The sequence below is a fragment of the Dipteris shenzhenensis genome, chromosome 25 (genome assembly GCF_047967505.1).
Source record: "Dipteris shenzhenensis isolate YYH24624 ecotype China chromosome 25, Dip_SZ_1.0, whole genome shotgun sequence".
Taxonomy (NCBI): domain Eukaryota; kingdom Viridiplantae; phylum Streptophyta; class Polypodiopsida; order Gleicheniales; family Dipteridaceae; genus Dipteris; species Dipteris shenzhenensis.
In genome coordinates this window covers 31,313,187-31,328,380 of record NC_141620.1, presented here as the reverse complement: position 1 = coordinate 31,328,380, position 15,194 = coordinate 31,313,187, and the positions used below count along the sequence as shown (strand labels likewise).

The following is a 15,194-nucleotide window of genomic DNA, read 5'->3' as shown; positions in this document are numbered from 1 at the left end:
TATCTCTAAATAGACAATAGAAGTGCCACCAAATATCATAGTAATTGGGCATCTGAAAATGAAATGCTCCTTAGGCTCAATCTCCTGTAGGCCACATAAGGTGCATATGCGTCTCTCCCTGGGTAAACCCTTTGCCTGGCCAATCTCAATACGGAGTCTATGTGAAGAGACCCGAAACTGCCTAATAAAGATCTCTCATTGAATGGAGTAGATGAATCCGCCTATATCCTGGTGGGTCAATAGACCCCTCTTTTGAGATATGTAGGCAATGAGTCCTGTAGAAGTTGAGCTTCACTGGGAGCTACTGCAAGGAGACCACAATGAACCACACAGGTTGACCGAGGTCAGCGCTCATTGCGGGTTTCATCCCTTCAACTTCAGTTTCAGCCCCCGCTACATCCTCATCTTCAGCTTCAGCCTCAGTTTCAACTACAGCCTCTACATCCCCAGCTACAGTTACTGCTCGGCGACATACCCATGACATCAGCCTCTTCCCTCTCCCCGGGATAGAGGGGTTGTCAAAAATTTCACCCCTCCTTTCCTCTCCCATTACAACTCTCTCACCGCTTATGACGCCTACTTCGGAGGTGTCACACACTGCTCTGTATTACGCCTCAACCTTTCTCTCCCCTCTCCCTCTCAGTCAGCCTGCGCTCCCACACCCCGTTGGGATCGCCTCATCCATGCCACTATCATCTCCATATCTTACCAGCTCACCCAGTCACCACCCACTTTTCGGCCTCATCCTCATACTTTTGTGCAACAGCCCTTCCAGTTTCAACTAGGACACGGACAGCTCAACCAACAGAGGCCTAGAAGACCTTGCTTATGGAGGTACACAGTATCCGTGAGCGCGAGATGGAGCTGACACACTTCGCATAGGAGGAATTCAGCTTCACTGAGGAGCAGGGCCGCGTCATACGGGAGCAGACTCGCACCATTCGGAAGCAGGCTGATCTCATTCAGGGACTCAAACAGGATATCTCACAACTCCGACAGGAGGTCACAGCCATACGCACAGTCCCAGGGAGCACTCCAGTTGTTGAGGCACAGATTGCAAGCATGCAATCTGTAATTGAGGAGACTTCTAGATGGGTCGACGTAGCCAAACACAAACCTGCAAGGCAACCGTTTCCGCTACCCTCATGGAGCAGCAACAGAGAGCCAGTAAGGCTCTCAACATCAAATTCCGTGGGATCCCATGCACTGAGGCTACACCGATGATAGATGCGACAGGTTGACAACCTTCATGGCCACTACTCTGGGTGTAGCTGAGCACAGGATCGAGAGGGCGTGGCCGGTGAGGAGGGACCCCAACCAAGAGCAACCCCTAATCATACGGTTCCATGACGCTCAGGCATTACTTTCGGCTTTACGGCACAAGTCAGTCCTACGAGATCAACCAGCGATCTCCATGGATTGTTGCAGCAGGCGAAATCAGGCCCGCAAGGATGGGAAGTGGGCAGTGGTACGAGATGGACGACTTCTTACAGGACCCCGCCGGGCATCAACCCCCACTCAAATCTCCGAGACCTTATCCTGCATCATTTGGAATTGTAATGGTATATTATGGTCACAACCAGGGAACTTCTCGGAATCCTATACAGGTCGCAGATATAGTCTTTTACACAGAAACACATCAGAGTCCAGAGCGCCCACTACCAGTAGTCATCGGCTACACATGGGAGTCTGCTTACAGAGATGAGGCGAGGGACACAGGGGGAAGTACGAGGGTTAGGAGGAGCAACAGTTCTTTAAAGATCCACCCTTTTGGGGACCATCTAAGTAGAGCACAGAGATGCACATTCCAAGTTTCTTTGGATCCGGATCCGACACATGGACAGCCGAGATCTATTTGTTGCAGTATGCTACTTCCCTCCTGAGACCTCCCACTTTGCTAGAGATATTTGAGATGAGGCTGAGACATCTCCATTTGCAGCTCTTTATAAAGATGCTACGCAAATATCGTCCAACTGGTACGTAGAAAGAAACTAGATTTTGTTCGTCGGAACGAGGAGGAACTACTGAACATTTTGTTTAGTAACAACTCTAAGGACTTTTGGCGGAGATTTCTAGAGGGACGGTCCCCCTCATCACTCACTAACACTCAATTCTAGTATAACTCCCAAATCAGCTAGTTCCTGATCTCTCACATGTGCCACACCCCACATCCTGCACCCTCTTCACTTACGGAGGAGTGAAGGATGCCATAATGAAACGTCATAATGGCCGAGCGAAGGACCATGAGGGGCTATGTACGGAGTCCATTGCATATGGGATTAACCTCGTAGCCTCGATCTTAGCAAAGCCTGTTTGTTTGGGTTCCACACACCTGGACCATTAACACTATTTCACCCATCCACAAGGTAGGGGATCCCATGAGCCCAGAGAATTACAGGACCATTATGATTGGACAAGTGCTTGATTCTCAGGTCAGTTGATTTGCAGAGTGTCAAGGACTTAGAGCAGCAGGACAGGCTAGATTCCGACATGATCATGGAACCTTGGATCACATTCTCACGCTCAGGTCTATCATCAAGGAGGCGAGGGCACAGAAGTAGAGGGTTTACTGTTGCTTTGTGGATTTCCACAAAGCATTTGATACGGTTTCGAGAGCCCGCCTCCTCCGACACCAGGAGATCATTTGGGCTGTCATGGCACTTGACCTATGCGCATGCCTCCCGAGTGTCGCCACTCCCTTTTTGCTGTTGCAGATAATTACGGCAATGCTCCTAATATCCAAATCCCTACGTCAAGATCTAATGGAAGTTTCATTGGTTCAAGACTCATGTAGATAAAGCTTGCCATATGGATTGTGACGAAGGCACGATGAAATATCGTTCATGTGTCTTCAGAGAGACCTTCGAGAGATCAACGCCATGAAGTGGGTAGCAATTGGACTAGCCTCCACTTTGCCTAGAGTTCATAAAGCAAAGGTTAATATACCTCCAAAACGCCTATGCAAGGAATTCAATGTTTACACGTCTGTGCCTTTTTCCTATTATTCATGGGCAAAATTACTTCTGAAGAGGAGTTTGTACGATGGTTCACCAATTCTTTTCAAGGGAAGTGCAACTTGTGCTCATTGGACGAGGTTTTTCTAGGCCTTGGTTGCCACCTCCGCTGAGCAAGATTGGCTTCTCTCTTGTTCCGTTGGTTTTCGAGGGAACTGGGTTATTCACTTCCATGGAGTGCAACCTTTTCTGCAGACGAGGTGTTGCTCCGTGGATGCCCTGTAGGGGTTCACTTCCCCAACATCAGTGATATATTGCTTGAGCAATTACAGGAACATTGGGTCGTATATTATATCTCTTGTTGGTCCAAGCAAAGAGAGCTTCCCCCACCGCATCTGTAGGGCAGGTGGAAGGAACCACCAATGCAACTTGAACTTCCAACCCCGAAGGGCTGGGAAATGGTCATTGTTGTTAGCTTCGGGACTTTCCTAGATGCCTACTATCATTGCAAGCAGTGTGGTCACTTTGCAAGGAACTGTCCACTTCGAGCTACTACCTCAAAGGATGTTCCACATCAATACCATGTAAATGAATTCTAAATGAGGTCGCCCTCTAGCCAAACAAAGCTTGGTGGTTTTGTCTTTATATATTCATAGCTTTCATCCAATGTCGCTTCTGCTTGATACAAATCCATAGGTAATCCCCCACTCTGATTTTCAATGCCTAGAGGTGACAATGCGGGAGGTCACTCGCGTATTTGAATCAGAGCTGAGTTGCTTGTTGATTTGAGTCTCTAAGGAAAACAACCGCTTTTGGAGCTCTGCCATATGTGTTTCCAGCTACTGGTTTTCTTCTTTAAGATCCCCAATTCGCTGTTGCAATCTTAGGACCTATGTGTTCATTCTAGTGCAAGGCAAGGGGCCACTTCAGTAAAAGACTTCCTGCCAGCCATAATTGAATGCCAGAGCTGTGTCCTTTAGAAAAGCTGAAAACTGCTTAAAATGCAGGTTGACCTGCTGGGGTCAAACTACGAAATGTGACCTGTTCTGTGGGTTAGGGATGAATTCTATTGCAATGGTGACCTATTATGTGGATTGGGGATGAGTTCTACTGCAATGTCTCGAGCTGCAGCAGGCTTCTGAGCTTCGAGCTTGAGTTAAACGAGATGAGTTTCTCAGCTTCAAGCTATGGCGACAGCAGTTCTGCTGTAATGGCGAGCTGCAACAGGCCTGAGCTTCTAGTTTGAGCTGAACGAACTGAGCTTCTAAGTTTAGAGCTCTAGCGGAGGCATGACAAACTAACGAAGCCGGCAGCTAGGGTGAACTGCTAAGATTTGAGGTATGGCAGCGGAGCACAAATGAACTCCAAACTCTCAATTTTTTTGAACTCTCGCGGCAGCTAGGGTAGTGCATACAAGCGAAACGGTGGGACTGTGGCTGCTCAGAGGTGTTGCTAACCCCCTGGCTGAGCCATGAAGCTCAGCTTAGCCAGGAGTAGAGAAGGGAAGGAAGGGCGACACAACAGAGGGGGGCGCGGGGGGGAGAGAGAGAGAGAGTAGAAGCCCAGCTTCACTGGAAGATCACTCGGGCCCAACCAAGTCCGGAATGTGTGTAGCTGTAGTAGATTCTCACGGATAACCTAGTTGACCTCATGTGATAGGAGGGGAGAGAAAGGAGCATCCATGATGTACTGGAAAGGGGGTAGTCTGTCCATGTGGAGCCCTAGTCCTGCAAACCATCTCTCTGTGCGTGCATACCAACACCTCTTATCTCCCCCTACTGCAAGTGCCATAGAAGAGGACAGTGCTAGCCATGGTATCCTCCTACGCTCGTATGTGTTATCCCCATACTCCCTGACTCGATACAGATATGTAAGGACCTGAAATGCAGCATGTAGCTGTAATGGGGGTGACCCAAACTCTGCCCGAATGATCTAGTGAGGGACGGATGGCTTACCATGGATCATCCGTGATAACATGAGAACCTGTAGCCGCTCCACCCTGGCCCACTCTGTATCCGATAAATCTGGCCCCCAACATGGGCTGCCATACATCCCTGCAGGGCGGACCAAGGAGTCAAAAAGCAACCCTTTGGTCCGTGGATCCTAAAAATGAGAGCGGAAGCACTGTCTCTCAACTCTAGCCAATGAAGCATATCCTCTGCTCACACGCGCCTGCATCGCGGGTCTCATGGTGAAGGTGGGCTCGGAAAAGACGACCCCCAGATAATTGTATGATCAAACTACCTCAACAGGGAACCCCTCAAATGTGAAATGCTCATCGCGCATGACAACTCGGGATGTATTGAAGATCATAACCTTGGTTTTACCCAAGTTGACCTTCAAATCATGAGACTCACAAAAGGACTGTCTCCAGAGTCCCTCTACTGAGGAAGACAAGAGAACCACATCATCTGCATAAAGCAATATCCGGATCAGCATGCCCGCGAGAGAACAACCTACCCCCCCTTGTGATTGCATCACTCTCTCGAGCTCGTCAAAGTAGAGGCCAAACAAGCTAGGTGATAATGGACACCCTTGTTTGACCCCGATAGTGCTCATAACTCATCTGTCCATCCAGATCCTGTCCGGACTCTGCCTGAAATCCGCTCATAAAGTGCCATGACAGCCCAAATGATCTCCTGGTCGTAACCCAAATCATGTAGGCGTCGTATGAGGCGGGCTCTCAGAACGGTGTCAAATGCCTTGCAAAAATCCACAAAGCAACAGTAAACCCTCTGGTTCCATGCCCTCGCCTCCTCGATGATACATCTCAGCACGAGAATGTGGTCCATGGTCCCATGATCCCGCATGAAACTGGCAAGTCCCGCTCCTCTAAGTCCTCGACACTCCGCAAATCTGCTGACCTCAGAATCAAGTATTGATGCATAAATCTTGGACATGACATGTCCAATCATAATGGTCCTCTAGTTCTCCGGGCTCATAGGATCCCCTGCCTTGTGAATGGGTAAGATAGTTTTAATGATCCAGGTGCGTGGAAACCCCAAGCAAACTAGCTTGGCTAAGATCGGGGCTAGGAGGTTAATCCCATACGCAATGAACTCAACGCATAGTCCCTCATGATCCTTCGCTCAGCCATTATGAAGTTTCATTTACGGCATCCTTTAGCCCCCCCCTAGTGAAGAGGGTGCAGGATGTGGGGCGTGGCATATGTGATAGGTTAGGGGCTAGCTGATTTGTGATATCATAGAGCATGCTTACATAATCAGACCACACCTGAGTGTCAGTGAGTGGTAAGGGGGACCGTCCCTCTAGAAATCTCCGCCAAAAGTCCTTAGAGTTGTTACTGAACAGAATGTTAAGTAGCTCCTTCTCGTTCCAACGCATAAAGTCAAGTTTCTTCCTACGTATCAGTCGACAATACTTGCATAGCGTCTTTGGTTCGCTCGAAAGGATGTTTTTTGTTTCGAATCTGAGCTGACGGCATAAAGCCTTACACTCATCATCGTATCAACTATTACAAGGTATGGTCCCAGGTGGAGGTGGGCGGGTGGAGCGGGTGTTGTGGGGCAAGGCGTGAAGAGCAGCCTCATGTAGTGAGCGAGTGACTTTTTTTTTTCCGAAAAAACAGTGCTAATTATATTACTTTGAAAACAAGATACAAAAGGTCAGCTTGTAGCTGACGGGCTGCGTTCACAAATCGGACACAGCCCTAAAAGGTAACAAAATAAATCACTCTCTCACGGCGGGATAAGGCGAGTGTGAATGAACAGCCATCGAGGTGGTGAGTAGCGCCACCGAAGGCCCTGCGAAGTCTGCTCAAAGTCTGCTCGAAGAAGAGGCCCTGTGTGTCCCAAGCCCGGAGGAAGCGTCTCCGCTTCTCCCAACCGGACCGGGAATCTCCCTGAATCTGGTCCCACTGGCCTCTGAGGGTATGAATAATCTCGCTCCAAATATCAGTCATGATCTGGCCAGTCGATAAGGAGGTGCCACCGAGGATCTGCGCGCAACGCGCGGTCCAAATGTGCCACCCTGCGATGCTGCTAATAATCTCCCAGACTGGCTGCCTCTCCTGAACGCCTGTATCAATCTCTGCTAGGTGCGGCGGGATACCCTCGAGCGGCCCCCACGTTCCCTGTGTGATAAGGAAAGTGGGGTCCTGCTGGCATGCCTCGAATAAGTGATGTAGACCAGGTGTGGTGCTGCACCAACAGAACGCGCCCCAAGTGATCACACCTAGCTCCGGTGCTGCGCGAGTGAGAATCCCGAAAGTCCACCTCCACACTTCCTGGGCGCGAGTGCAGCTCCACAGGCAGTGTTTTGGTGACTCCTCAACCTCATGGCAGATCTGACAGCGTCCGTCCTGGCCTATCTGTCGCAACCAGCTCCCCACCGAAAGATCTTTGTGGGCAAGAAGCCACAGGAAGTAGGAGATCTTCCGCGGCCGCCAGCTCTCCCACAAGGCCTTCCAGAAGGCCTGCAAAAAGAATCTGGAAATACCCTGTGTATACCAGCTGGGCCACTAGGTGGGGGGGCGGCTCTGCATCCTCCCAAGAACTTGTCTGCCCAAAGTCGTGCTGTAGGCAAAGAAGGAGGTCGGCCCCTGTCCTGTGTCACAATCTCTGGCCAACTCCACTCTCCTGGGTCCCAATCAAGCTCTGACAAGGCCCTCCCCTCCCAGAGAGATTGATCGCCAGCCGCTTATCTGGAATGATCAGGTCAGAGATGCCGAGGGCCTTCAGTTGGGGGAGAGATCACATATCAGGTGGGATGGCTGGATGAGGGGGCCAGCCCGGTCCCTTCGAGTTTGGAGGGACACGTACAGACATTTGGAGACGGCTGATCTCGCAGACGCAGCTGGAGGTGCCCGTGGAGCCCAAGCGAGACGCTCGAAAATCGACGGCGCGATCCCAGCTGATTGGTTGGTTCCACCTGAGCCTCAGATCCCCATGCCTGGTGACGACCGTTGGCTGGGACAGTTCACCCCCCGTGGCATCCCACTGACGGATGGACGACTCCTCTATTTCCTTCTTCACGGTTATGGGGGATGGACGACTCAGGAGGGAGGATGCGCTCATCGACCCCCTACTCCCATGGCAGAGGGTTCGGGTCGTAGGCCTTTTGGGGAAGGTCTGGTGTACACCTCGGCGCGGGACACAGGAACCGACCCCCTGCTGAAGTAACATCTTCCACGTCTGCCCCCCCGGGGTCAAACCGCGCATGACTAACTTGCCTAACAAGGCCTGACTCTGAAGCTCTGGATCGATGACCCCCAGGCCTCCCTCAGCCTGCGGAAGAATGACTGTCTGCCAAGCAACCCTGGCTCTGGTATCTCTGAGGCCATCCTCCCCGGACCAAAGGAAGTTTCGAACCAGCCTCCTAAGCTGTGCCACGCTGGATCTCGAGAAACACCAACAAGAAGCCACATACCAAGCCATGGCAAGGAGGACTTGGTTGACTACCAAGGCACGACCTGCAAGGGAAAGCTTAGCAGTGCTCCAGAAAGCCCGGATGGAATCTAGCACCGGGAGAAACTGCTGAGCTGGCGTGATGTCCAGGCCGACCTGAAAACCCAGGTATCTAGCTGTCTGTCCCCGTGGGATCCACCTGAAACCCAAAAACCTCCCCCACTGAGAACGCGCCCCGGGGTCTGTGAGAAAACCAACTGATTTGTTCCAGTTGATTTTCGCACCAGCAGCCAAACAGAAGACCTCCAGGGCCATCCTCACCCTCTCCAGCATCAACTCATCGTCCTGGACAAACAGGGCTGTGTCATCCGCGTACTCCGAGTCCAAGAGCTCCGTGTCCTCCCGGAGGGGAAGGCGAACACCCCTGATCCATGTAGACCTCGCCCGAAGGTAGTAAGTCATAGCCTCGGTGAAGAAAAGAAACAGGTAAGGAGCAAGGGGGCAGCCCTGACGCACTGATCTCTCCAAGCTAAAACGCTCACCCATCCTGCCTCCAATGATGACTCTGCTAGAAGCTGTCCTGTACAAAGCTGAAATACCCTGAATCCAACCTGCTGGGAAACCTAGCCGCTCCAGAGTCCCCTCCAGAAAGGACCAGTCCACTCGATCGTAGGCCTTCTCAAAGTCGAGAAGTAGGATGGCAAGGTGTGATCCGTTGTGCTGAGCCCACTCCGCCGCCTCTGAAAAGGTGAAGACATTATCCAGGATACTGCGATCCTGGACAAAGCCTGTCTGAGTGTCATGAATGAGGTCTGGAAGTAGAGGCCGAACTTTGGCGCTGATCATCTTGGCGAGGATTTTGTAGGCAGTGGTAAGGAGAGTGATCGGGCGCCACTGACGGATCTCCTGTCTATCTCCTCCCTTCGGGATGAGGTAAATCAATCCCGAGGAGAGGCTCTCTGGCATATAACCGCTGCTGAAAATCCTCTGAAGAGCTGCTAGGAGGGGCTGATGTATCTGGTCCCAGAAGGAGGTGAAGAAAGCCCGGGATAGCCCATCCTCACCTGGGCACTTCTGTCCATCGATGGCCATCAAGGCCTCCAGCATCTCATCCGTGGTAAACGGTGCCAACAACGTCGCCTGCATGCTAGGCTGGACCAAGGAAGGAGTGTGCCTCCACACCTCCTCACGGGCACGACGAGTACGAGGAGTAAGCGGCTCCTGCTGGAAAAGGGTCCTGTAGAAGTCGGTGGCCAACCCCAAGACCTCTCCCGGATCCGTAACGATGTGTCCCTCCGCTGTCCTGAGACTCCGAAGCTGATCACCTGCAGCACTCTGGCCATGCGTCCTGAAGAACTCCCTGCACATCCGGTCACCCTTCCAAGCCCAGAAGGAGAGAGAGGCGTGATAGGAAAACTCTGAGCGACGCTGGAGTGTCTCCTCAAGAAGGGCTCTGGCTCGAAGGGCCTAGATCCGAAGCTCCTCCGGAGCCCAGGGATGCCTGCTGGAGTCGCTGAATGGAGGCGAGGTCCCTCCGAAGAGCTGTCTCTCTACCCCACCACTCCTGTCGAACCTGTAGGGCTGCGAGCTGGCAGATCTGGCTGGACTCTTGCAAAGCCTGCGCCACCGAATCAACCAGATCCGCGCACTCGCCCCAATCTCTATCCCAAAGACTGCAAATACTGCTGCGCACGTCCTCCCTCGAGAAAATGGAGTCGGGAATCCGGCATGAGCGAGGGGGGAGGGCCTGAGCTGCCGAATCTAATGATAGGAGCACAGGCGCATGGTCGGAAAGTGTCGTCCCTGGAACTATACCGGCCTGACCGCCTCTGCTGATGGCCCAGTCACTAACATAAAATCCATCCAGCCTCTCCAGGAGTCTGCCTCCTTCCCTGCGGAAGCCCCACGAGAAATCCAAGCTCCCGTGCCAACGCCGAAAGGACGGGTCTCGCCAGCAGTCCCTTCCTCCTGTCGCAAAGATAAAGGAGTCCCAAGCGGACTGCTCTGCCTGAGACATACCTGTAAACTCCGGTCCTCTGCCCTGCTGGTCCTCCAAGGTCTCCAGATTGTTGAAGTCACCTCCAACAATCCAGGAATCCATGTCTGGGAGAATCCCTGTAAGTGTCCTCCAGAAGGTGGCTCTACAACGGAGATCTGTGGGAGCATAAATGTTGAGGATTCAACTCTGGAGCCCTCCAGTTCCAGGCCTACCCAAAGGGCACGACCTGGTATCAACGTGCCATGACCGAAAACTCCCTGGGCTAGCTGCTCTCCCACGGAAGTACAGACACCACCACTCCTCCCCAGTGCGCCGATCGAGGGCTCCCAATAAGTGTGAGAGCGACCAGGGAGAATCTTTCCGCATCTACGGGAGTGAGCCGCCGAAAGCTTGTGCTCCTGGAGCAGAAGTACATCCAAACGACCAATCACTGCTGGCTGAAGTTCTTGTCTCAAAATGAGCTTCCTAGGACCACGGGTGCCAGAAGAGTGAAACCCGTTCACATTCCAGGATACGAGGTGTAGGCTCATGGTGAGGACTGGGAGGCTGCGAACAACTGTCTGCTCGCGGTCGAAGTCGAAGAAGAAGCTGACATTTCGGAGTGGAGGCGATGGTGCTTATGGGAAGGTTTGGAGGGGGAAGCGGGGTCGTCCTGCCCGTCCTTCAACACCTTCAGCAAAGGCGAGAGGCCTTTGGTACCATGAACGAAAGCTTTCTCGAGCCAGCTCGAGATCTCTGAGGTGGACATCCCATAGAAGGCACAGAGTTTCTGAGGAGTCCAGGCTCTGACATCCAAGACAGGGGGGGCCTGAGGATCACAATCAGTCTGAAGCGTTTGGCGATGCAACGCCACCGCAGGCGCACGTCACCCTCGGACCACTGAGTCTCGAGAAGCTGCCCACCGGACGGGCCTATCCAGGAGCAAACCTGAGCATGCGTCTGCTCCCTGAGAGCCTCCCAAACCGAGTCGTCTGTCCAAGTCTCGGTGCCGTCGCTAAGGAACGTGAAAGCAAAGCTAGGGCCATCCCTAGGGGCCAAGGCGGCTATCTTCCCATCCGCCCCTTTGCGGAGCAGGAAGATACTGATGTCGAGGTAAGCAGGGAAGGTCCCGAGGTCAGCCACATCCAAGTAGTCCCAGGGGCCAGATCTGTAAAAGTCACGGGGTAGCTCTCTCTCCTGAAGCTGAAGCCCGTCAGAGTCTGCCACTGAGGGGCTAGCGGACGGAGAAGCCTGCTCCGGTGGTGGTGTAGACTCAGGGTGTCCTGCCAGCGGAGGGGGAGGGGGAGGGGGAGGAGGCTGGGGAATAGGCAGCTCGGACTCCTCAGGGGCGGCTGGCGGAGGAGGAGGAGAAGGGGGAGCGGGGGCTGCCCTCGGCTGAGGAACCGTCAGTGCAGCTAGCTCTGCGGGAGATCTGAAAGAGGCGGGGAGGAGGGAGGGATGGGGCTGCATCGGGAGCTGGGGCTGAGAAGGAGGGGGAGAAGACTGAGGAGGACGAGGAGGGGGCTGCAGCTGCGGGTCGGGAGGTATGGGGTGCAGTTGGGGGATGGGCTGGGGCTGAATGGGAAGAGGCTGGGGAGAGGAAGAGAGGGGGACCTGAGGCTGTGGAGGGCGGGCTCTCCCATGGCCCTGGGGCGGCTGCCTATCGGGTCTCTGAGGTGCAGCTGCAGACTGGGTAACCTCTGCCTCCTTGCCTTTATCAGAAATCTTCTTGTTCTTTCCTCTTTTCCTTCTAACCTCGGTCCAGCCGCCAGCTATCTCTGGTCCGGGCTCCGGCTGCCTCTGCTCCTCCTGGCGTGGCTGCCCGGAGGGGGGGGGAGGGGACGGAGAGGGGGGGGGCGGGGGAGGCCGAGAAGAGCTGGCGAAGCGTGGGCAAACAGCCGCCAGGTGCCCAAAGCCGTGACACCTCAGACACTGTCCTGGCTGTCCGGTGACTACCATGCTCTGGGTGATGCTGCCGGCACCTGTCACGATCTCGATCACTGCCGGGAGAGTCGCAGGATCCGCCACGGCCACACGGACTCGGGGGGCTCCTGCCGTAGTCACCGCATCGGCGAAAGTATCGTGCATAACCCAGCCAAAGTGGGAACCCAGGTCCCTAACAATCGGCCGCAGCTCAGCAGCAAGACCAGGAAAAACTAGCGTCACTGGATGGCGAGGTATACGGAACCGAGCATCAAAATTTGCTGCGCTGAATCCACGGTACCACGGGACTATCATGATAATCTTTCCATCCACTGACGTGGGGGAGCCAGCAATCAGGTTGCTCGCAACTTTCGCATTGGAGAGTTTAAGCCAAAAGATGCCCCTTCCCATAAGGGCCACCTCCTCAATATGGCCGTCCTCTAGAATGAGAGTGGACTGGAGCCAGTCCTCCCTGATGGCTGATCTGGAGGGGGAATGTCCAATGACTCTGCCATAGACCGAGGTGAGGGCAAAGTCATTGGCAACCTCCTGAACCCGAGATGATTGTTGCTCTCTCAGGATGACGCGGTAGGCATCTGGAGAGGGAGGGACCGTCTGGGCCTCCGGTTCCGGGCAGGGAGCCGCCATACCGCCAAGACAAACTGCGAGGCTTCCGATGAGGAAGAGGCTACCACCCAAAAAAGGGGGGGGTAGAAGCGGGAGGGTGGAGCCTGGGTGTGGCAGGAACGGAGGTGGCACGGGATGGAGGAGTGGAGGCGGGGAACGGGTGAGGTGAGGAGGCGGGAGCGGAAGCGGGGGCGGGGGAGAGGCGGAGTGGGGCGAGAGGACGGACGGGGGGCAGGGGGAAGGGTGGGACGGAGGGGCGGGGTGGAGCAAATGGGCGGGGGGGGCGGGGGTGAAGGCGGGAGAGGAAGGCGGGGGTGGATCGGAAGGGCGGAGAGGCGAGAGGGGGTGGGGGCGGAAGGCGAGGGTGAGGGCACGGAATGGGAGGCGGGGGGTTGAGCGGAACGGTAGAGGGGCGGGGTGGAGCGAAGGGGTAGCGGGGTGGAGCGGAAGGGGTAGCGGGGTGGGGGTGAGCGGAGCGGTAGCGGGGGCGGGGGTGGAGCGTGGCGAGGGGGGGCGGAGCGAGGCGGGGGTGAGGGCGGGGGGGCTGCAGTGAGGGGGGGGGGAGAGACGGAGGTGCGAGGGGGGGGTGAGGACGGAGGGCAGGGGTGAGGCGGAGGTGGGGCGGGTGTGGCGAGGGAGGGCGCGGTGGCAGCGGGGGTGAGGGGAGGTGAGGGCGGAGGGGTAGGGGCGGGAGAGGGCGAGACAAGGAGGGCTAGGGGGAGGTAGAGGTACGGAGGGGGAGGGGAAGCTCGCAGGAGCTCAAAGCTGCTCTTGTGAGCGAGTGACTAGGGCAGCACGATCCTCTAATAGGGGTATAAAGTCAATGTATGCGAGAAGTATGTACAAACGGCCAAAGTAAGTAGGAGAGTGATCGCGATCAAAGCGTATATCATGGTAGGTGGAGTAAGAACTCAATGGGATGGGGGTAGAAAGTGCTGTGCGGCAGGGGGTAGAAAGATAGGTATGATCAACCCCTAGAGGGAGAGGTGCTACGGTAAAGTCAGTGATGCGAGATGTGAAGGCAGGGGATCCCATGATGTAGTCCACAACACTGACGCCTCCCCCATGTGGAAAGCACATGAAGCCACCTGATGCGGGCCATCTGTCAAGACCATTATAGATAATGAGATCATGCATCCTACCGAGGTCTAATAGGGCCTGCCCATAAGATGTGAACAGTCCTCGTCTGTCAGCCGAAACTCAAAGCATACCTGCCTCCTCAAGGTCAATGTCTGGCAGTAGAGTGGAATCATCACTGAAGTCGAGGAGTGGTGCCTGACGAGCGCTTGTCCTCGGAGCTGCGGGGAGCTGCAGGCGGGCAGCAGCAACAGCAGGTGGGGGCATGCAGCAACACGCAAGGCGGAGCCAACAGGAGGGGCAAAACGGGCAAAAGCGGGGGAGAGAGGGCAGCAGGCGGAGGAGCTGCAGGCAGGAGAGCAGCGCCAGGGGAGTGGAGACGGGTGGAGCTGCAGGTGGGGAGGAGCAGCAGGAGTGGAGGGGCAGCAGGCAGAGAAGGTTAGAGGTGAGGGGGAGTGGAGAGAGAGGGTGGAATGTAAGAGAGACGTGAGAGAGAGAGAGAGAGAGAGAGAGAGAGAGAGAGAGTCTTTAAAAGATGATATGTGGAGTGCACAAGTTTGAGAACTCCAATCGTATCTTTCACATTGCAATTTCTGCCCACATCACCACCTCTTCCTCCACATAAGGATCACTAAGAAAAAGCGCATCCAAAGATATTATATGCATGGAGTAGACATGCTCGCGGGAATTGCTCTGGGAAGAGAAAGGGTCAGAACAATAGGTTATGTGATGAACTCGCGTCACATAGCCATTATATTTTTAGGCTCTTGGATTATGGCACCTTCTTAACTTCTCATGATGACATGAGGTGCCACTAAGGACACCACATTGGTCGTTCAATGGGTATATCTCCCACTAGCCGAGCATCTCTCTCCATTGATGTATAGCTAGGATTCTTGAATATAATGTTTGACACTTGAAAATATTATGGAACACCGCGAGGAAGGGGGCAGGGGGGGGGGGGGGGGGGGGGGCGGGTGTATAGTGGTTTTGGGGCCTGTTTCTGCGGGTGAACCTTAAAATGCAAAAATGAAAATGATCTCATCAGCACATAAGCATAAGATGCAATTTGGGCTTCAAAAAGATTCCATAATCTCTTGGGTAGATCCAGACCTTACATATATACAAACCAATATAAGGAAACTCCATTCTTGAATCTAATTTACATATCACTACCCTGCCACTGGGTATGTACAAACTTAATTTCCTAACCACCAGAGACTCGTGACATTGGTATACAAAAAGGGTTATATGTCCCACGAGTGACTG

The 15,194-nt window shown here is 54.0% G+C and overlaps 1 protein-coding gene across 2 annotated transcripts in view; it reads right to left on the bottom strand.

The window, feature by feature from the left end:
• LOC147885749 (kinesin-like protein KIN-14I) overlaps positions 1 to 15,194 on the bottom strand; it is a 93,868-nt gene that overhangs the window by 16,308 nt on the left and 62,366 nt on the right. The window lies entirely within an intron of this gene.